The following is a 23221-nucleotide window of genomic DNA, read 5'->3' as shown; positions in this document are numbered from 1 at the left end:
TTGAACCATTCCTGTGACACTAGTTATAGATTCCGATGCTTCACTTCTGGTTTACTGTATCGCTCTGACCTTGTTATTGCCGATGAAAGACTGATATTGCATCGGAATTAAATACAAAAGGTACAATGGCGATTTAAGTACAAGAAAACTGACTCTTCTTACTGTCTATGTTTTGAACCATTCCTGTGACAGTAGTTATAGATTCCGAAGCTTCACTTCATTTTTACTGTATCCCCCTGACCTTCTTATTGACGATGAAACACAGAAATTGCTTCGGAATTAAATACAAAAGGCACAATGCCGACTTAAGTACAACTAAACTGACTCTTCTCACTGTCTATGTCTTGAACCATTCCTGTGACACTAGTTACAGATTCCGATGCTTCACTTCAGGTTTACTGTATCCATGAGACCTTCTTATTGACGATGAAACACAGAAATTGCATCGGAATTAAATACAAAGGGCACAATGCCGACTTATGTACAAGAAAACTCACTCTTCTTACTGTCTATGTTTGAACCATTCATGTGACAATAGTTATAGATTCCGATGCTTCACTTCAGGTTTACTGTATCCCGCTGACTTTCTTATTGACGATGAAACACAGAAATTGCATCGGAATTAAATACAAAAGGCACAATGCCGACTTAAGTACAAGAAAACTGACTCTTCTTACTGTCTATGATTGAACCATTCCCATGACACTAGTTATAGATTCCGATGCTTCACTTCAGGTTTACTGCATCCCTCTGACCTTCTTATTGACGATGGAACATAGAAATTGCATCGGAATTAAATACAAATGCACAATGCCGACTTTAGTATAAGAAAACTGACTCTTCTTACTGTCTATGTTTGAACCATTCCTGAGACACTAGTTATAGATTCCGATGCTTCACTTCAGGTTTACTGTATCCCTCTGACGTTCTTATTGACGATGAAACACAGAAATTGCATCGGAATTAAATACAAAAGTCACAATGCCCACTTTAGTACAAGAAAACTTACTCTTCTTACTGTCTATGTTTTGAACCATTCATGTGACACTAGTTATAGATTCTGCTGCATCACTTCATGTTTACTGTATCCCTCTGACCTTCTTATTGACGATGAAACACAGAAATTGCATCGGAGTTAAATACAAAAGGCACAATGCCGACTTTAGTACAAGAAAACTGTCTCTTCTAACTGTCTATGTTTGAAACATTCCTGTGACACTAGATACAGATTCCGATGCTTCACTTCAGGTTTACGGTATCCCTCTGACCTTCTTACTGACGATGAAACATTGATATTGCGTCGGAATTAAATACAAAAGGCACAATGCCGACTTGAGTACAAGAAAACTGACTCTTCTTACTGTCTATGTTTTGAACAATGCCGGTGACACTAGTTATAGATTCCGATGCTTCACTTCACGTTTACCGTATCCCTCCGACCTTCTTATTGACGATGAAACACAGAAATTGCATCGGATTAAATACAAAAGACACAATGCCGACTTAAGTACAAGAAAACTGATCTTCTTACTGTCTATGTTTTGAACCATTCCTGTGACACTAGTTATAGAATCCGATGCTTCACTTCAGTTTCACTAAACCCCTCTGACCTTCTTATTGACGATGAAACACTGAAATTGCATCGGAATTAAATACAAAAGGCAGAATGCCGACTTAAGTAGAAGAAAACTGATCTTCTTACTGTCTATGTTTGAACCATTCCTGTGACACTAGTTATAGAATCCGATGCTTCACTTCAGGTTTACTGTATCCCTCTGACCTTCTTATTGACGATGAAACACAGAAATTGCATCGAAGATAAATAGAAAAGGCACAATGCCGACTTAAGTACAAGAAAACTGACTCTTCTTACTGTCTATGTTTTGAACCATTCATATGACACTAGTTATAGAATCCGATGGTTCACTTCAGGTTCACTACATCCCTCTGACCTTCTTATTGAAGATGAACCACTGAAATTGCATCAGAAATAAATACAAAAGGCACAATGCCGACTTAAGTACAAGACAACTGCCTCTTCTTACTGTCTATGCTTTGACCCAATCCTGTGACACAAGTTATAGATTCCTATGCTTCAGTTCAGGTTTACTGTATGCCTCTGAACTTCTTATTGACGAAGAAACACAGAGATTGCATCGGAATTAAATACAAAAGGCACAATGCCGACTTAAGTACAAGAAAACTGACTCTTCATACTGTCAATGTTTTGAACCATTCCTGTGACACTAGTTATAGATTCCGATGCTTCGCTTCAGGTTTACTGTATCCCTCTGACCTTCTTATTGACGATGAAACACAGAAATTGCTTCGGAATTAAATACAAAAGGCACAATGCCGACTTAAGTACAAGAAAACTGACTCTTCTTACTGTCTATGTTTTAAACCATTCCTTTGACACTAGATATAGATTAGGATGCTTTACTTCAGGTTTACTGTATCCCTCTGACCTTCTTCTTGTCGATGAAACACAGAAATTGCTTCGGAATTAAATACAAAAGGCTCAATGCCGACTTTAGTACATGGAAACTGACTCTTCTTACTGTCTATGTCTTGAACCATTCATGTGACACTGGTTATAGATTCCGATGCATTACTTCAGGTTTACTGCATCCCTCTAACCTTCTTATTGAGGATGAAACACAGAAATTGCTTCGGAATTAAATACAAAAGGCACAATGCCGACTTAAGTACAAGATAACTGACTCTTCTTACTGTCTATGTTTGAACCATTCCTGTGACACTAGTTATAGATTCCGATGCTTCACTTCAGGTTTACAGTATCCCTCTGACATTCTTATTGACGATGAAACACAGAAATTTCATCGGAATAAAATACAAAAGGCACAATGCCGACTTAAGTACAAGATAACTGACTCTTCTTACTGTCTATGTTTTGAACCATTCCTGTGACACTAGTTATAGATTCCAATGCTTCACTTCAGCTTTACTGTATCCCTCTGACGTTCTTATTGACGATGAAACACAGAAATTGCATCGGAATCAAATACAAAAGGCACAATGCCGACTTACGTACAAGAAAACTGACTCTTTTTACTGTCTAAGTTTTGAACCATTCCCGTGACACTAGTTATAGATTCCGATGCTTCACTTCAGGTTTACTGTATCCCTCTGACCGTCTTAATGACGATGAAACACAGAAATTGAATCGGAATTAAATAGAAAAGGCACAATGCCGACTTAAGTACAAGAAAACTGACTCTTCTTACTGTCTATGTTTTGAACCATTCCTGTGACACTAGTTATAGATTCCGATGCTTCACTTCAGGTTTACAGTATCCCTCTGACATTCTTATTGACGATGAAACACAGAAATTGCATCGGAATAAAATACAAAAGGCACAATGCCGACTTAAGTACAAGATAACTGACTCTTCTTACTGTCTATGTTTTGAACCATTCCTGTGACACTAGTTATAGATTCCGATTCTTCACTTCAGGTTTACCGTATCCCTCCAACCTTCTTATTGACGATGAAACACAGAAATTGCATCGGATTAAATAGAAAAGGCACAATGCCGACTTAAGTACAAGAAAACTGATCTTCTTACTGTCTATGTTTTGAACCATTCCTGTGATACTAGTTACAGATTCCGATGCTTCACTTCTGGTTTACTGTATCGCTCTGACCTTGTTATTGCCGATGAAACACTGATATTGCATCGGAATTAAATACAAAAGGCACAATGGCGATTTAAGTACAAGAAAACTGACTCTTCTTACTGTCTATGTTTTGAACCATTCCTGTGACAGTAGTTATAGATTCCGAAGCTTCACTTCAGGTTTACTGTATCCCCCTGACCTTCTTATTGACGATGAAACACAGAAATTGCTTCGGAATTAAATACAAAAGGCACAATGCCGACTTAAGTACAACTAAACTGACTCTTCTCACTTTCTATGCCTTGAACCATTCCTGTGACACTAGTTATAGATTCCGATGCTTCACTTCAGGTTTACTGTATCCATGAGACCTTCTTATTGACGATGAAACACAGAAATTGCACCGGAATTAAATACAAAGGGCACAATGCCGACTTATGTACAAGAAAAATCATTCTTCTTACTGTCTATGTTTGAACCATTCATGTGACACTAGTTATAGATTCCGATGCTTCACTTCAGGTTTACTGCATCCCTCTGACTTTCTTATTGACGATGAAACACAGAAATTGCATCGGAATTAAATACAAAAGGCACAATGCCGACTTAAGTACAAGAAAACTGACTCTTCTTACTGTCTATGATTGAACCATTCCCGTGACACTAGTTATAGAATCCGATGCTTCACTTCAGGTTTACTGCATCCCTCTGACCTTCTTATTGACGATGGAACATAGAAATTGCATCGGAATTAAATACAAAAGGCACAATGCCGACTTAAGTACAACTAAACTGACTCTTCTCACTTTCTATGCCTTGAACCATTCCTGAGACACTAGTTATAGATTCCGATGCATTACTTCAGGTTTACTGTATCCCTCTAACCTTCTTATTGACGATGAAACACAGAAATTGCATCGGAATTAAATACAAAGGGCACAATGCCGACTTATGTACAAGAAAAATCATTCTTCTTACTGTCTATGTTTGTACCATTCATGTGACACTAGTTATAGATTCCGATGCTTCACTTCAGGTTTACTGCATCCCTCTGACTTTCTTATTGACGATGAAACACAGAAATTGCATCGGAATTAAATTTAAAAGGCACAATGCCGACTTAAGTACAAGAAAACTGACTCTTCTTACTGTCTATGTTTGAACCATTCCTGAGACACTAGTTATAGATTCCGATGCTTCACTTCAGGTTTACTGTATCCCTCTGACCTTCTTATTGACGATGACACACAGAAATTGCATCGGAATTAAATACAAAAGTCACAATGCCCACTTAAGTACAAGAAAACTAACTCTTCTTACTGTATATGTTTTGAACCATTCATGTGACACTAGTTATAGATTCTGCTGCATCACTTCAGGTTTACTGTATCCCTCTGACCTCCTTATTGACGATGAAACACAGAAGTTACATCGGAGTTAAATACAAAAGGCACATTGCCGACTTCAGTACAAGAAAACTGACTCTTCTAACTGTCTATGTTTGTACCATTCCTGTGACACTAGTTACAGATTCCGATGCTTCACTTCAGGTTTACGGTATCCCTCTGACCTTCATACTGACGATGAAACACTGATATTGCGTCGGAATTAAATACAAAAGGCACAATGCCGACTTAAGTACAAGAAAACTGACTCTTCTTATTGTCTATGTTTTGAACAATGCCGGTGACACTAGTTATAGGTTCCGATGCTTCACTTCAGGTTTACCATATCCCTCCGACCTTCTAATTGACGATGAAACACAGAAATTGCATCGGAATCATATATAAAAAGCACAATGCCGACTTAAGTACAAGAAAACTGACTCATCTTACTGTCTATGTTTTGAACCATACCTGTGACACTAGTTATAGATTCCGATGCTTCACTTCAGGTATACTGTATACCTCTGTCCTTCTTATTGACGATGAAACACAGAAATTGCATCGGAAATAAATACAAAAGGCACAATGCCGACTTAAGTACAAGAAAACTAACTCTTCTTACTGTCTATGTTTTGAACCATTCATGTGACACTAGTTATAGAATCCGATGGTTCACTTCAGGTTCACTACATCCCTCTGACCTTCTTATTGACGATGAACCACTGAAATTGCATCAGAAATAAATACAAAAGGCACAATGCCGACTTAAGTACAAGAAAACTGCCTCTTCTTACTGTCTATGCTTTGACCCAATCCTGTGACACAAGTTATAGATTCCGATGCTTCAGTTCAGGTTTACTGTATGCCTCTGACCTTCTTATTGACGAAGAAACACAGAGATTGCATCGGAATTAAATACAAAAGGCACAATGCCGACTTAAGTACAAGAAAACTGACTCTTCATACTGTCAATGTTTTGAACCATTCCTGTGACACTAGTTATAGATTCCGATGCTTCGCTTCAGGTTTACTGTATCCCTCTGACCCTCTTATTGACGATGAAACACAGAAATTGCTTCGGAATTAAATACAAAAGGCACAATGCCGACTTAAGTACAAGAAAACTGACTCTTCATACTGTCAATGTTTTGAACCATTCCTTTGACACTAGATATAGATTAGGATGCTTTACTTCAGGTTTACTGTATTCCTCTGACCTTCTTCTTGTCGATGAAACACAGAAATTGCTTCGGAATTAAATACAAAAGGCTCAATGCCGACTTTAGTACAAGGAAACTGACTCTTCTTACTGTCTATGTCTTGAACCATTCATCTGACACTCGTTATAGATTCCGATGCATTACTTCAGGTTTACTGTATCCCTCCAACCTTCTTATTGAGGATGAAACACAGAAATTGCTTCGGAATTAAATACAAAAGGCACAATGCCGACTTAAGTACAAGATAACTGACTCTTCTTACTGTCTATGTTTGAACCATTCCTGTGACACTAGTTATAGATTCCGATGCTTCACTTCAGGTTTACAGTATCCCTCTGACATTCTTATTGACGATGAAACACAGAAACTGCATCGGAATAAAATACAAAAGGCACAATGCCGACTTAAGTACAAGATAACTGACTCTTCTTACTGTCTATGTTTTGAACCATTCCTGTGACAGTAGTTATAGATTCCGAAGCTTCACTTCAGGTTTACTGTATCCCCCTGACCTTCTAATTGACGATGAAACACAGAAATTGCTTCGGAATTAAATACAAAAGGCACAATGCCGACTTAAGTACAACTAAACTGACTCTTCTCACTTTCTATGCCTTGAACCATTCCTGTGACACTCGTTATAGATTCCGATGCATTACTTCAGGTTTACTGTATCCCTCTAACCTTCTTATTGACGATGAAACACAGAAATTGCATCGGAATTAAATACAAAGGGCACAATGCCGACTTATGTACAAGAAAAATCATTCTTCTTACTGTCTATGTTTGTACCATTCATGTGACACTAGTTATAGATTCCGATGCTTCACTTCTGGTTTACTGCATCCCTCTGACTTTCTTATTGACGATGAAACACAGAAATTGCATCGGAATTAAATTTAAAAGGCACAATGCCGACTTAAGTACAAGAAAACTGACTCTTCTTACTGTCTATGTTTGAACCATTCCTGAGACACTAGTTATAGATTCCGATGCTTCACTTCAGGTTTACTGTATCCCTCTGACCTTCTTATTGACGATGACACACAGAAATTGCATCGGAATTAAATACAAAAGTCACAATGCCCACTTAAGTACAAGAAAACTAACTCTTCTTACTGTATATGTTTTGAACCATTCATGTGACACTAGTTATAGATTCTGCTGCATCACTTCAGGTTTACTGTATCCCTCTGACCTTCTTATTGACGATGAAACACAGAAGTTACATCGGAGTTAAATACAAAAGGCACAATGCCGACTTTAGTACAAGAAAACTGACTCTTCTAACTGTCTATGTTTGTACCATTCCTGTGACACTAGTTACAGATTCCGATGCTTCACTTCAGGTTTACGGTATCCCTCTGACCTTCATACTGACGATGAAACACTGATATTGCGTCGGAATTAAATACAAAAGGCACAATGCCGACTTAAGTACAAGAAAACTGACTCTTCTTACTGTCTATGTTTTGAACAATGCCGGTGACACTAGTTATAGGTTCCGATGCTTCACTTCGGGTTTACCATATCCCTCCGACATTCTTATTGACGATGAAACACAGAAATTGTATCGGATTAAATACAAAAGACACAATGCCGACTTAAGTACAAGAAAACTGTCTATGTTTTGAACCATTCCTGTGACACTAGTTATAGAATCCGATGCTTCACTTCAGTTTCACTATATCCCTCTGACCTTCTTATTGACGATGAAAAACTGAAATTGCATCGGAATTAAATACAAAAGGCAGAATGCCGACTTAAGTACAAGAAAACTGATCTTCTTACTGTCTATGTTTTGAACCATTCCTGTGACACTAGTTATAGATTCCGATGCTTTACTTCAGGTTTACTGTATCCTACTGACCTTCTTATTGACGATGAAACACAGAAATTGCATCGGAATTAAATAGAAAGGGCACAATGCCGACTTAAGTACAAGAAAACGGACTCTTCTTACTGTCCATGCTTTTTACCATTCCTGTGACACTAGTTACAGATTCCGATGCTTCACTTCAGGTTTACTGTTTCCCTCTGACCTTCATATTGATGATGAAACACAGAAATTGCATCGGAATTAAATACAAAAGGTACAATGCCGACTTAAGTACAAGGAAACTGACTCTTCTTACTGTCTATGTCTTGAACCATTCATGTGACACTCGTTATATATTCCGATGCATTACTTCAGGTTTACTGTATCCCTCTGAACTTCTTATTGAGGATGAAACACAGAAATTGCATCGGAATCATATATAAAAAGCACAATGCCGACTTAAGTACAAGAAAACTGACTCATCTTACTGTCTATGTTTTGAACCATACCTGTGACACTAGTTATAGATTCCGATGCTTCACTTCAGGTATACTGTATACCTCTGTCCTTCTTATTGACGATGAAACACAGAAATTGCATCGGAAATAAATACAAAAGGCACAATGCCGACTTAAGTACAAGAAAACTAACTCTTCTTACTGTCTATGTTTTGAACCATTCATGTGACACTAGTTATAGATTCTGCTGCATCACTTCAGGTTTGCTGTATCCCTCTGACCCTCTTACTGACTATGAAACACTGAAATTGCATCGGATTTAAATGCAAAAGGAACAATGCTGACTTAACTACAAGAAAACTGACTCTTCTTACTGTGTATATTTTGAACCATTCCTGTGACACTAGTTATAGATTCCGATGCTTCACTTCAGGTTTACTGTATGTCTCTGACCTACTTATTGACGATGAAACACAGAAATTGCATCGGAATTAAATACAAAAGGCACAATGCCGACTTAAGTACAAGAAAACTGACTCCTCATACTGTCTATGCTTTGAACCATTCCTGTGACACTAGTTATAGATTCCGATGCTTCACTTCAGGTTTACTGTATTCCTCTGACCTTCTTATTGACGATGAACCACAGAAATTGCATCGAAGTTAAATAGAAAAGGCACAATGCCGACTTAAGTACAAGAAAACTGACTCTTCTTACTGTCTATGTTTTGAACCATTCATGTGACACTAGTTATAGAATCCGATGGTTCACTTCAGGTTCACTACATCCCTCTGACCTTCTTATTGACGATGAACCACTGAAATTGCATCAGAAATAAATACAAAAGGCACAATTCCGACTTAAGTACAAGAAAACTGCCTCTTCTTACTGTCTATGCTTTGACCTAATCCTGTGACACAAGTTATAGATTCCGATGCTTCACTTCAGGTTTACTGTATGCCTCTGACCTTCTTATTGACGAAGAAACACAGAGATTGCATCGGAATTAAATACAAAAGGCACAATGCCGACTTAAGTACATGAAAACTGACTCTTCATACTGTCAATGTTTTGAACCATTCCTGTGACATTAGTTATAGATTCCGATGCTTCGCTTCAGGTTTACTGTATCCCTCTGACCTTCTTATTGACGATGAAACACAGAAATTGCTTCGGAATTGAATACAAAAGGCACAATGCCGACTTAAGTACAAGAAAATTGACTCTTCTTACTGTCTATGTTTTAAACCATTCCTTTGACACTAGATATAGATTACGATGCTTTACTTCAGGTTTACTGTATACCTCTGACCTTCTTCTTGTCGATGAAACAGAGAAATTGCTTCGGAATTAAATACAAAAGGCTCAATGCCGACTTTAGTACAAGATAACTGACTTTTCTTACTGTCTGTGCTTTGAACCATTCATGTGACACTCGTTATAGATTCCGATTCATTACTTCAGGTTCACTGTATCCCTCTAAACTTCTTATTGAGGATGAAACACAGAAATTGCTTCGGAATTAAATACAAAAGGCACAATGCCGACTTAAGTACAAGATAACTGACTCTTCTTACTGTCTATGTTTGAACCATTCCTGTGACACTAGTTATAGATTCCGATGCTTCACTTCAGGTTTAAAGTATCCCTCTGACATTCTTATTGACGATGAAACACAGAAATTGCATCGGAATAAAATACAAAAGGCACAATGCCGACTTAAGTACAAGATAACTGACTCTTCTTACTGTCTATGTTTTGAACCATTCCTGTGACACTAGTTATAGATTCCGATGCTTCACTTCAGCTTTACTGTATCCCTCTGACCTTCTTATTGACGATGAAACACAGAAATTGCATCGGAATTAAATAAAAAAGGCACAATGCCGACTTACGTACAAGAAAACTGACTCTTTTTACTGTCTATGTTTTGAACCATTCCCGTGACACTAGTTATAGATTCCGATGCTTCACTTCAGGTTTACTGTAGCCCTCTGACCATCTTAATGACGATGAAACACAGAAATTGAATTGGAATTAAATACAAAAGGCACAATGCCGACTTAAGTACAAGATAACTGACTCTTTTTACTGTCTAAGTTTTGAACCATTCCTGTGACACTAGTTATAGGTTCCGATGCTTCACTTCAGGTTTACAGTATCCCTCTGACATTCTTATTGACGATGAAACACAGAAATTGCATCGGAATAAAATACAAAAGGCACAATGCCGACTTAAGTACAAGATAACTGACTCTTTTTACTGTCTAAGTTTTGAACCATTCCTGTGACACTCGTTATAGATTCCGATGCATTACTTCAGGTTTACTGTATCCCTCTGACCTTCTTATTGAGGATGAAACACAGAAATTGCATCGGAATCATATATAAAAAGCACAATGCCGACTTAAGTACAAGAAAACTGACTCATCTTACTGTCTATGTTTTGAACCATACCTGTGACACTAGTTATAGATTCCGATGCTTCACTTCAGGTTTACTGTATACCTTTGTCCTTCTTATTGACGATGAAACACAGAAATTGCATCGGAAATAAATACAAAAGGCACAATGCCGACTTAAGTACAAGAAAACTGACTCTTCTTACTGTCTATATTTTGAACAATTCCTGTGACACTAGTTATTGATTCCGATGCTTCACTTCAGGTTTACCATATCCCTCCGACCTTCGTATTTACGATGAAACACAGAAATTGCATCGGATTAAATACAAAAGGCACAATGCCGACATATGTACAAGAAAACTGATCTTCTTACTGTTTATGTTTGAACCGTTCCTGTGACACTAGTTATAGAACCCGATGCTTCACTTCAGGTTCACTATATCCCTCTGACCTTCTTACTGACTATGAAACACTGAAATTGCATCGGATTTAAATGCAAAAGGTACAATGCTGACTTAACTACAAGTAAACTGAATCTTCTTACTGTGTATGTTTTGAACCATTCCTGTGACACTAGTTATAGATTCCGATGCTTCACTTCAGGTTTACTGTATGCCTCTGACCTACATATTGACGATGAAACACAGATATTGCATCGGAATTAAATACAAAAGGCACAATGCCGACTTAAGTACAAGAAAACTGACTCCTCATACTGTCTATGCTTTGAACCATTCCTGTGACACTAGTTATAAATTCCGATGCTTCACCTCAGGTTTACTCTATCCCTCTGACCTTCTTATTGACGATGAAACACAGAAATTGCATCGAAGTTAAATAGAAAAGGCACAATGCCGACTTAAGTACAAGAAAACTGACTCTTCTTACTGTCTATGTTTTGAACCATTCATGTGACACTAGTTATAGTATCCGATGGTTCACTTCAGGTTCACTAAATCCCTCTGACCTTCCTATTGACGATGAACCACTGAAATTGCATCAGAAATAAATACAAAAGGCACAATGCCGACTTAAGTACAAGAAAACTGCCTCTTCTTACTGTCTATGGTTTGACCCAATCCTGTGACACAAGTTATAGATTCCGATGCTTCACTTCATGTTTACTGTATGCCTCTGACCTTCTTATTGACGAAGAAACACAGAGATTGCATCGGAATTAAATACAAAAGGCACAATGCCGACTTAAGTACAAGAAAACTGACTCTTCATACTGTCAATGTTTTGAACCATTCCTGTGACACTAGTTATAGATTCCGATGCTTCGCTTCAGGTTTACTGTATCCCTCTGACCTTCTTATTGACGATGAAACACAGAAATTGCTTCGGAATTAAATACAAAAGGCACAATGCCGACTTAAGTACAAGAAAACTGACTCTTCTTACTGTCTATGTTTTAAACCATTCCTTTGACACTAGATATAGATTACGATGCTTTACTTCAGGTTTACTGTATCCCTCCGACCTTCTTATTGACGATGAAACACAGAAATTGCATCGGATTAAATACAAGAGACACAATGCCGACTTAAGTACAAGAAAACTGATCTTCTTACTGTCTATGTTTTGAACCATTCCTGTGACACTAGTTATAGAATCCGATGCTTCACTTCAGTTTCACTATATCCCTCTGATCTTCTTATTGACGATGAAACACTGAAATTGCATCGGAATTAAATACAAAAGGCAGAATGCCGACTTAAGTACAAGAAAACTGATCTTCTTACTGTCTATGTTTTGAACCATTCCTGTGACACTAGTTATAGATTCCGATGCTTTACTTCAGGTTTACTGTATCCGACTGACCTTCTTATTGACGATGAAACACAGAAATTGCATCGGAATTAAATAGAAAGGGCACAATGCCGACTTAAGTACAAGAAAACGGACTCTTCTTACTGTCCATGCTTTTTACCATTCCTGTGACACTAGTTATAGATTCCGATGCTTCACTTCAGGTTTACTGTAGCCCTCTGACCATCTTAATGACGATGAAACACAGAAATTGAATTGGAATTAAATACAAAAGGCACAATGCCGACTTAAGTACAAGATAACTGACTCTTTTTACTGTCTAAGTTTTGAACCATTCCTGTGACACTAGTTATAGATTCCGATGCTTCACTTCAGGTTTACAGTATTCCTCTGACATTCTTATTGACGATGAAACACAGAAATTGCATCGGAATAAAATACAAAAGGCACAATGCCGACTTAAGTACAAGATAACTGACTCTTTTTACTGTCTAAGTTTTGAACCATTCCTGTGACACTCGTTATAGATTCCGATGCATTACTTCAGGTTTACTGTATCCCTCTGACCTTCTTATTGAGGATGAAACACAGAAATTGCATCGGAATCATATATAAAAAGCACAATGCCGACTTAAGTACAAGAAAACTGACTCATCTTACTGTCTATGTTTTGAACCATACCTGTGACACTAGTTATAGATTCCGATGCTTCACTTCAGGTTTACTGTATACCTTTGTCCTTCTTATTGACGATGAAACACAGAAATTGCATCGGAAATAAATACAAAAGGCACAATGCCGACTTAAGTACAAGAAAACTGACTCTTCTTACTGTCTATATTTTGAACAATTCCTGTGACACTAGTTATTGATTCCGATGCTTCACTTCAGGTTTACCGTATCCCTCCGACCTTCGTATTTACGATGAAACACAGAAATTGCATCGGATTAAATACAAAAGGCACAATGCCGACATATGTACAAGAAAACTGATCTTCTTACTGTCTATGTTTGAACCATTCCTGTGACACTAGTTATAGAATCCGATGCTTCACTTCAGGTTCACTATATCCCTCTGACCTTCTTACTGACTATGAAACACTGAAATTGCATCGGATTTAAATGCAAAAGGTACAATGCTGACTTAACTACAAGTAAACTGAATCTTCTTACTGTGTATGTTTTGAACCATTCCTGTGACACTAGTTATAGATTCCGATGCTTCACTTCAGGTTTACTGTATGCCTCTGACCTACATATTGACGATGAAACACAGATATTGCATCGGAATTAAATACAAAAGGCACAATGCCGACTTAAGTACAAGAAAACTGACTCCTCATACTGTCTATGCTTTGAACCATTCCTGTGACACTAGTTATAAATTCCGATGCTTCACCTCAGGTTTACTCTATCCCTCTGACCTTCTTATTGACGATGAAACACAGAAATTGCATCGAAGTTGAATAGAAAAGGCACAATGCCGACTTAAGTACAAGAAAACTGACTCTTCTTACTGTCTATGTTTTGAACCATTCATGTGACACTAGTTATAGTATCCGATGGTTCACTTCAGGTTCACTAAATCCCTCTGACCTTCCTATTGACGATGAACCACTGAAATTGCATCAGAAATAAATACAAAAGGCACAATGCCGACTTAAGTACAAGAAAACTGCCTCTTCTTACTGTCTATGCTTTGACCCAATCCTGTGACACAAGTTATAGATTCCGATGCTTCACTTCATGTTTACTGTATGCCTCTGACCTTCTTATTGACGAAGAAACACAGAGATTGCATCGGAATTAAATACAAAAGGCACAATGCCGACTTAAGTACAAGAAAACTGACTCTTCATACTGTCAATGTTTTGAACCATTCCTGTGACACTAGTTATAGATTCCGATGCTTCGCTTCAGGTTTACTGTATCCCTCTGACCTTCTTATTGACGATGAAACACAGAAATTGCTTCGGAATTAAATACAAGAGACACAATGCCGACTTAAGTACAAGAAAACTGATCTACTTACTGTCTATGTTTTGAACCATTCCTGTGACACTAGTTATAGAATCCGATGCTTCACTTCAGTTTCACTATATCCCTCTGATCTTCTTATTGACGATGAAACACTGAAATTGCATCGGAATTAAATACAAAAGGCAGAATGCCGACTTAAGTACAAGAAAACTGATCTTCTTACTGTCTATGTTTTGAACCATTCCTGTGACACTAGTTATAGATTCCGATGCTTTACTTCAGGTTTACTGTATCCGACTGACCTTCTTATTGACGATGAAACACAGAAATTGCATCGGAATTAAATAGAAAGGGCACAATGCCGACTTAAGTACAAGAAAACGGACTCTTCTTACTGTCCATGCTTTTTACCATTCCTGTGACACTAGTTATAGATTCCGATGCTTCACTTCAGGTTTACTGTTTCCCTCTGACCTTCATATTGACGATGAAACACAGAAATTGCATCGGAATTAAATACAAAAGGTACAATGCCGACTTAAGTACAAGGAAACTGACTCTTCTTACTGTCTATGTCTTGAACCATTCATGTGACACTCGTTATAGATTCCGATGCATTACTTCAGGTTTACTGTATCCCTCTGACCTTCTTATTGAGGATGAAACACAGAAATTGCATCGGAATCATATATAAAAAGCACAATGCCGACTTAAGTACAAGAAAACTGACTCTTCTTACTGTCTATATTTTGAACAATTCCTGTGTACACTAGTTATTGATTCCGATGCTTCACTTCAGGTTTACCGTATCCCTCCGACCTTCGTATTTACGATGAAACACAGAAATTGCATCGGATTAAATACAAAAGGCACAATGCCGACATAAGTACAAGAAAACTGATCTTCTTACTGTCTATGTTTGAACCATTCCTGTGACACTAGTTATAGATTCCGATGCTTCACTTCAGGTTCACTATATCCCTCTGACCTTCTTACTGACTATGAAACACTGAAATTGCATCGGATTTAAATGCAAAACGAACAATGCTGACTTAACTACAAGAAAACTGACTCTTCTTACTGTGTATGTTTTGAACCATTCCTGTGACACTAGTTATAGATTCCGATGCTTCACTTCAGGTTTTCTGTATGCCTCTGACCTACTTATTGACGATGAAACACAGAAATTGCATCGGAATTAAATACAAAAGGCACAATGCCGACTTAAGTACAAGAAAACTGACTCCTCATACTGTCTATGCTTTGAACCATTCCTGTGACACTAGTTATAGATTCCGATGCTTCACTTCAGGTTTACTGTATCTTTCTGACCTTCTTATTGACGATGAAACACAGAAATTGCATCGAAGTTAAATAGAAAAGGCACAATGCCGACTTAAGTACAAGAAAACTGACTCTTCTTACTGTCTATGTTTTGAACCATTCATGTGACACTAGTTATAGAATCCGATGGTTCACTTCAGGGTCACTACATCCCTCTGACCTTCTTACTGACGATGAACCACTGAAATTGCATCAGAAATAAATACAAAAAGCACAATGCCGACTTAAGTACAAGAAAACTGCCTCTTCTTACTGTCTATGCTTTGACACAATCCTGTGACACAAGTTATAGATTCCGATGCTTCACTTCAGGTTTACTGTATGCCTCAGACCTTCTTATTGACGAAGAAACACAGAGATTGCATCGGAATTAAATACAAAAGGCACAATGCCGACTTAAGTACAAGAAAACTGACTCTTCATACTGTCAATGTTTTGAACCATTCCTGTGACACTAGTTATAGATTCCGATGCTTCGCTTCAGGTTTACTGTATCCCTCTGACCTTCTTATTGACGATGAAACACAGAAATTGCTTCGGAATTAAATACAAAAGGCACAATGCCGACTTAAGTACAAGAAAACTGACTCTTCTTACTGTCTATGTTTTAAACCATTCCTTTGACACTAGATATAGATTACGATGCTTTACTTCAGGTTTACTGTATCCCTCTGACCTTCTTCTTGTCGATGAAACAGAGAAATTGTTTCGGAATTAAATACAAAAGGCTCAATGCCGACTTTAGTACAAGATAACTGACTTTTCTTACTGTCTGTGTTTTCAACCATTCCTGTGACACTAGTTATAGATTCCGATGCTTTACTTCAGGTTTACTGTTTCCCTCTGACCTTCATATTGACGATGAAACACAGAAATTGCATCGGAATTAAATACAAAAGATACAATACCGACTTAAGTACAAGGAAACTGACTCTTCTTACTGTCTATGTCTTGAACCATTCATGTGACACTCGTTATAGATTCCGATGCATTACTTCAGGTTTGCTGTATCCCTCTAACCTTCTTATTGAGGATGAAACACAGAAATTGCTTCGGAATTAAATACAAAAGGCACAATGCCGACTTAAGTACAAGATAACTGACTCTTCTTACTGTCTATGTTTGAACCATTCCTGTGACACTAGTTATAGATTCCGATGCTTCACTTCAGGTTTACAGTATCCCTCTGACATTCTTATTGACGATGAAACACAGAAATTGCATCGGAATAAAATACAAAAGGCACAATGCCGACTTAAGTACAAGATAGCTGACTCTTCTTACTGTCTATGTTTTGAACCATTCCTGTGACACTAGTTATAGATTCCGATGCTTCACTTCAGCTTTACTGTATCCCACTGACCTTCTTATTGACGATGAAACACAGAAATTGCATCGGAATTAAATACAAAAGGCACAATGCCGACTTACGTACAAGAAAACTGACTCTTTTTACTGTCTAAGTTTTGAACCATTCCCGTGACACTAGTTATAGATTCCGATGCTTCACTTCAGGTTTACTGTAGCCCTCTGACCTTCTTAATGACGATGAAACACAGAAATTGAATCGGAATTAAATAGAAAAGGCACAATGCCGACTTAAGTACAATAAAACTGACTCTTCTTACTGTCTATGTTTTGAACCATTCCTGTGACACTAGTTATAGATTCCAAAGCTTCACTTCAGGTTTACAGTATCCCTCTGACCTTCTTATTGACGATGATACACAGAAATTGCATCGGAACTAAATACAAAAGGCACAATGCCAACTTAAGTACAAGAAAACTGACTCTTCTTACTGTCTATGTTTTGAACCATACCTGTGACTCTAGTTATAGATTCCGATGCTTCACTTCAGGTTTACTGTATACCTCTGACCTTCTTATTGACGATGACACACATAACTTGCTTCGGAATTAAATACAAAAAGCACAATGCCGACTTAAGTACAAGAAAACTGACTCTTCTTACAGTCTATGTTTTGAACCATTCATGTGACACTAGTTACAGATCCCGATGCTTCACTGTAGGTTTACTGTATCCCTCTGACCTTCTTATTGACGATGAAACACAGAAATTGCATCGGAATTAAATGCAAAAGGCACAATGCCGACTTAAGTACAAGAAAACTGACTCTTCTTACTATCTATGTTTGAACCATTCCTGTGACACTAGTTATAGAATCCGATGCTTCACTTCAGGTTTCCTGTTTCCCTCTGACCTTCTTATTGACTATGAAACACAGAAATTGCATCGGAATAAAATACAAATGGCACAATGCCCATTTAAGTACAAGAAAACTGACTCTTCTTACTGTCTATGTTTTGAACCATTCCTGTGACACTAGTTATAGATTCTGCTGCTCCACTTCAGGTTTACTGTATCCCTCAGACCTTCTTATTGACGATGAAACACAGAAATTGCATCGGAGTTAAATACAAAAGGCACAATGCCGACTTAAGTAAAAGAAAACTGACTTTCTAACTGTCTATGTTTTGAACCATTCCTGTGACACTAGTTATAGATTCCGATGCTTCACTTCAGGTTTACTGTATCCCTCTGACCATCTTATTGACGATGAAACACAGATATTGCGTCGGAATTAAACACAAAAGGCACAATGCCGACTTAAGTACAAGAAAACTGACTCTTCTTACTGTCTATGTTTTGAACAATGCCTGTGACACTAGTTATAGATTCCGATGCTTCACTTCAGGTTTACCGTATCTCTCCGACCTTCTTATTGTCGATGAAACACAGAAATTGCATCGGATTAAATACAAAAGGCACAATGCCGACTTAAGTACAAGAAAACTGATCTTCTTACTGTCTACGTTTTGAACCATTCCTGTGACACTATTTATAGAAACCCATGCTTCACTTCAGTATCACTATATCCCTCTGAACTTCTTATTGACGATGAAACACTGAAATTGCATCGGAATTAAATACAAAAGGCACAATGCCGACCTAAGTACAAGAAAACTGATCTTCTAACTGTCTATGTTTTGAACCATTCCTGTTACACTAGTTATAGAATCCGATGCTTCACTTCAGGTTCACTGTATCCCTCTGACCTTCTTATTGACGATGAAACACTGAAATTGGATCGGAATTAAATACAAAAGGCACAATGCCGACTTTAGTACAAGAAAACTGACTCTTCTTAATGTCTATGTTTTGAACCATTCCTGTGACACTAGTTATAGATTCCGATGCTTCACTTCAGGTTTACTGTATGCCTCTGACTTTCTTATTGACGATGAAACACAGAAATTGCATCGGAATTATTTATAAAAAGCGCAATGCCGACTTAAGTACAAGGAAACTGACTCTTCTTACTGTCTATGTTTTGAACCATTCCTGTGACACTAGTTATAGATTCCGATGCTTCACTTCAGGTTTACTGTATCCCTCTGACTTTCTTATTGACGATGAAACTCAGAAATTGCATCGGAATTAAATACAAAAGTCACAATGCCGACTTAAGTACAAGAAAACTGACTCTTCTTACTGTCTATGCTTTGAACCATTCCTGTGACACTAGTTGTAGATTCCGATGCTTCACTTCAGGTTTACTGTATCCCTCTGACCTTCTTATTGACGATGAAACACAGAAATTGCATCGGAATTAAATAGAAAAGGCACAATGCCGACTTAAGTACAAGAAAACGGACTCTTCTTGCTGTCTATGTTTTGAACCATTCCTGTGACACAAGTTATAGATTCTGATGCTTCACTTCAGGTTTACTGTATCCCTCTGACCTTCTTGTTGACGATGAAACACAGAAATTTCATCGGAATTAAATACAAAAAAGCACAATGCCGACTTAAGTACAAGAAAACTGACTCATCTTACTGTCTATGTTTTGAACCATACCTGTGACACTAGTTATAGATTCCGATGCTTCACTTCAGGTTTACTGTATACCTCTGACCTTCTTATTGACGATGAAACACAGAAAAATGTATCTGAAATAAATACAAAAGGCACAATGCCGACTTAAGTACAAGAAAACTGACTCTTCTTACTGTCTATGTTTTGAACCATTCATGTAACACTAGTTATAGATTCCGATGCTTCACTTCAGGTTTACTGTATCCCTCTGACCTTCTTGTTGACGATGAAACACAGAAATTGAATCGGAATTAAATAGAAAAGGCACAATGCCGACTTAAGTACAAGAAAACTGACTATTCTTACTGTCTATGTTTTGAACCATTCATGTGACACCAGTTATAGATTCCGATGCTTCACTGTGGGTTTACTGTATCCCTCGGACCTTCTTATTGACGATGAAACACTGAAATTGCAACAGAAATAAATACAAAAGGCACAATGCCGACTTAAGTACAAGAAAACTGACTCTTCTTACTGTCTATGCTTTGAACCATTCCTGTGACACTAGTTAAAGATTCCGATGCTTCACTACAGGTTTACTGTATGTTTCTGACCTTCTTATTGACGAAGAAACACAGAGATTGCATCGGAATTAAATACAAAAGGCACAATGACGACTTAAGTACAAGAAAACTGACTCTTCATACTGTCTATGTTTTGAACAATTCCTGTGACACTACTTATAGATTCCGATGCTTCACTTCAGGTTTACTGTATCCCTCGGACCTTCTTATTGACGATGAAACACAGAAATTGCTTCGGAATTAAATACAAAAGGCACAATGCCGACTTAAGTACAAGATAACTGACTCTTCTTACTGTCTATGTTTGAACCATTCCTGTGACACTAGTTATAGATTCCGATGCTTCACTTCAGGTTTACAGTATCCCTCTGTCATTCTTATTGACGATGAAACACAGAAATTGCATCGGAATAAAATACAAAAGGCACAATGCCGACTTAAGTACAAGATAACTGACTCTTCTTACTGCCTATGTTTTGAACCATTCCTGTGAAACTAGTTATAGATTCCGATGCTTCACTTCAGCTTTACTGTATCCCTCTGACCTTCTTATTGACGATGAAACACAGAAATTGCATCGGAATTAAATACAAAAGGCACAATGCCGACTTACGTACAAGAAAACTGACTCTTTTTACTGTCTAAGTTTTGAACCATTCCCGTGACACTAGTTATAGATTCCGATGCTTCGCTTCAGGTTTACTGTATCCCTCTGACCTTCTTAATGACGATGAAACACAGAAATTGAATCGGAATTAAATAGAAAAGGCACAATGCCGACTTAAGTACAAGTAAACTGACTCTTCTTACTGTCTATGTTTTGAACCATTCCTGTGACACTAGTTATAGATTACAAAGCTTCACTTCAGGTTTACTGTATCCCTCTGACCCTCTTATTGACGATGATACAAACAAATTGCATCGGAATTAAATACAAAAGGCACAATGCCAACTTAAGTACAAGAAACTGACTCTCCTTACTGTCTATGTTTTGAACCATACCTGTGACTCAAGTTATAGATTCGGATGCTTCACTTCAGGTTTACTGTATACCTCTGACCTTCTTATTGACGATGACACACATAACTTGCATCGGAATTAAATACAAAAAGCACAATGCCGACTTAAGTACAAGAAAACTGACTCTTCTTACAGTCTATGTTTCGAACCATTCATGTGACACTAGTTACAGATCCCGATGCTTCACTGTAGGTTTACTGTATCCCTCTGACCTTCTTATTGACGATGAAACACAGAAATTGCATCGGAATTAAATGCAAAAGGCACAATGCCGACTTAAGTACAAGAAAACTGACTCTTCTTACTGTCTATGTTTGAACCATTCCTGTGACACTAGTTACAGATTCCGATGCTTCACTTCAGGTTTTCTGTTTCCCTCTGACCTTCTTATTGACGACGAAACACAGAAATTGCATCGGAATAAAATACAAATGGCACAATGCCCACTTAAGTACAAGAAAACTGACTCTTCTTACTGTCTATGTTTTGAACCATTCCTGTGACACTAGTTATAGGTTCTGCTGCTCCACTTCAGGTTTACTGTATCCCTCAGACCTTCTTATTGACGATGAAACACAAATTGCATCGGAGTTAAATACAAAAGGCACAATGCCGACTTTATTACAAGAAAACTGACTCTTCTAACTGTCTATGTTTTGAACCATTCCTGTGACACTAGTTATAGATTCCGATGCTTCACTTCAGGTTTACTGTATCCCTCTGACCATCTTATTACGAAGAAACACAGATATTGCGTCGGAATTAAGCACAAAAGGCACAATGCCGACTTAAGTACAAGAAAACTGACTCTTCTTACTGTCTATGTCTTGAACAATGCCTGTGACACTAGTTATAGATTCCGATGCTTCACTTCAGGTTTACCGTATCTCTCCGACCTTCTTATTGACGATGAAACACCGAAATTGCATCGGATTAAATACAAAAGGCACAATGCCGACTTAAGTACAAGAAAACTGATCTTCTTACTGTCTATGTTTTGAACCATTTCTGTGACACTATTTATAGAAACCGATGCTTCACTTCAGTATCACTATATCCTTCTGACCTACTTATTGACGATGAAACACTGAAACTGCATCGGAATTAAATACAAAAGGCACAATGCCGACCTAAGTACAAGAAAACTGATCTTCTAACTGTCTATGTTTTGAACCATTCCTGTGACACTAGTTATAGAATCCGATGCTTCACTTCAGGTTCACTATATCCCTCTGACCTTCTTATTGCCGATGAAACACTGAAATTGCATCGGAATTAAATTCAAAAGTCACAATGACGACTTAAGTACAAGAAAACTGACTCTTCATACTGTCTATGTTTTGAACCATTCCTGTGACACTAGTTATATATTCCGATGCTTCACTTCAGGTTTACTGTATCCCTCTGACCTTATTATTGACGATGAAACACAGAAATTGCATCGGAATTATTTTTAAAAAGCACAATGCCGACTTAAGTACAAGGAAACTGACTCTTCTTACTATCTATGTTTTGAACCATTCCTGTGACACTAGTTATAGATTCCGATGCTTCACTTCAGGTTTACTGTATCCCTCTGACTTTCTTATTGACGATGAAACACAGAAATTGCATCGGAATTAAATACAAAAGTCACAATGCCGACTTAAGTACAAGAAAACTGACTCTTCATACTGTCTATGTTTTGAACCATTCCTGTGACACTAGTTATAGATTCCGATGCTTCACTTCAGGTTTACTGTATCCCT

This window comes from Schistocerca americana, chromosome 9 (genome assembly GCF_021461395.2).
Source record: "Schistocerca americana isolate TAMUIC-IGC-003095 chromosome 9, iqSchAmer2.1, whole genome shotgun sequence".
NCBI classification, from domain to species: Eukaryota; Metazoa; Arthropoda; class Insecta; order Orthoptera; family Acrididae; genus Schistocerca; species Schistocerca americana.
The sequence above is the reverse complement of the archived record's forward strand: the minus strand, read 5'-3'. Positions refer to the sequence as shown.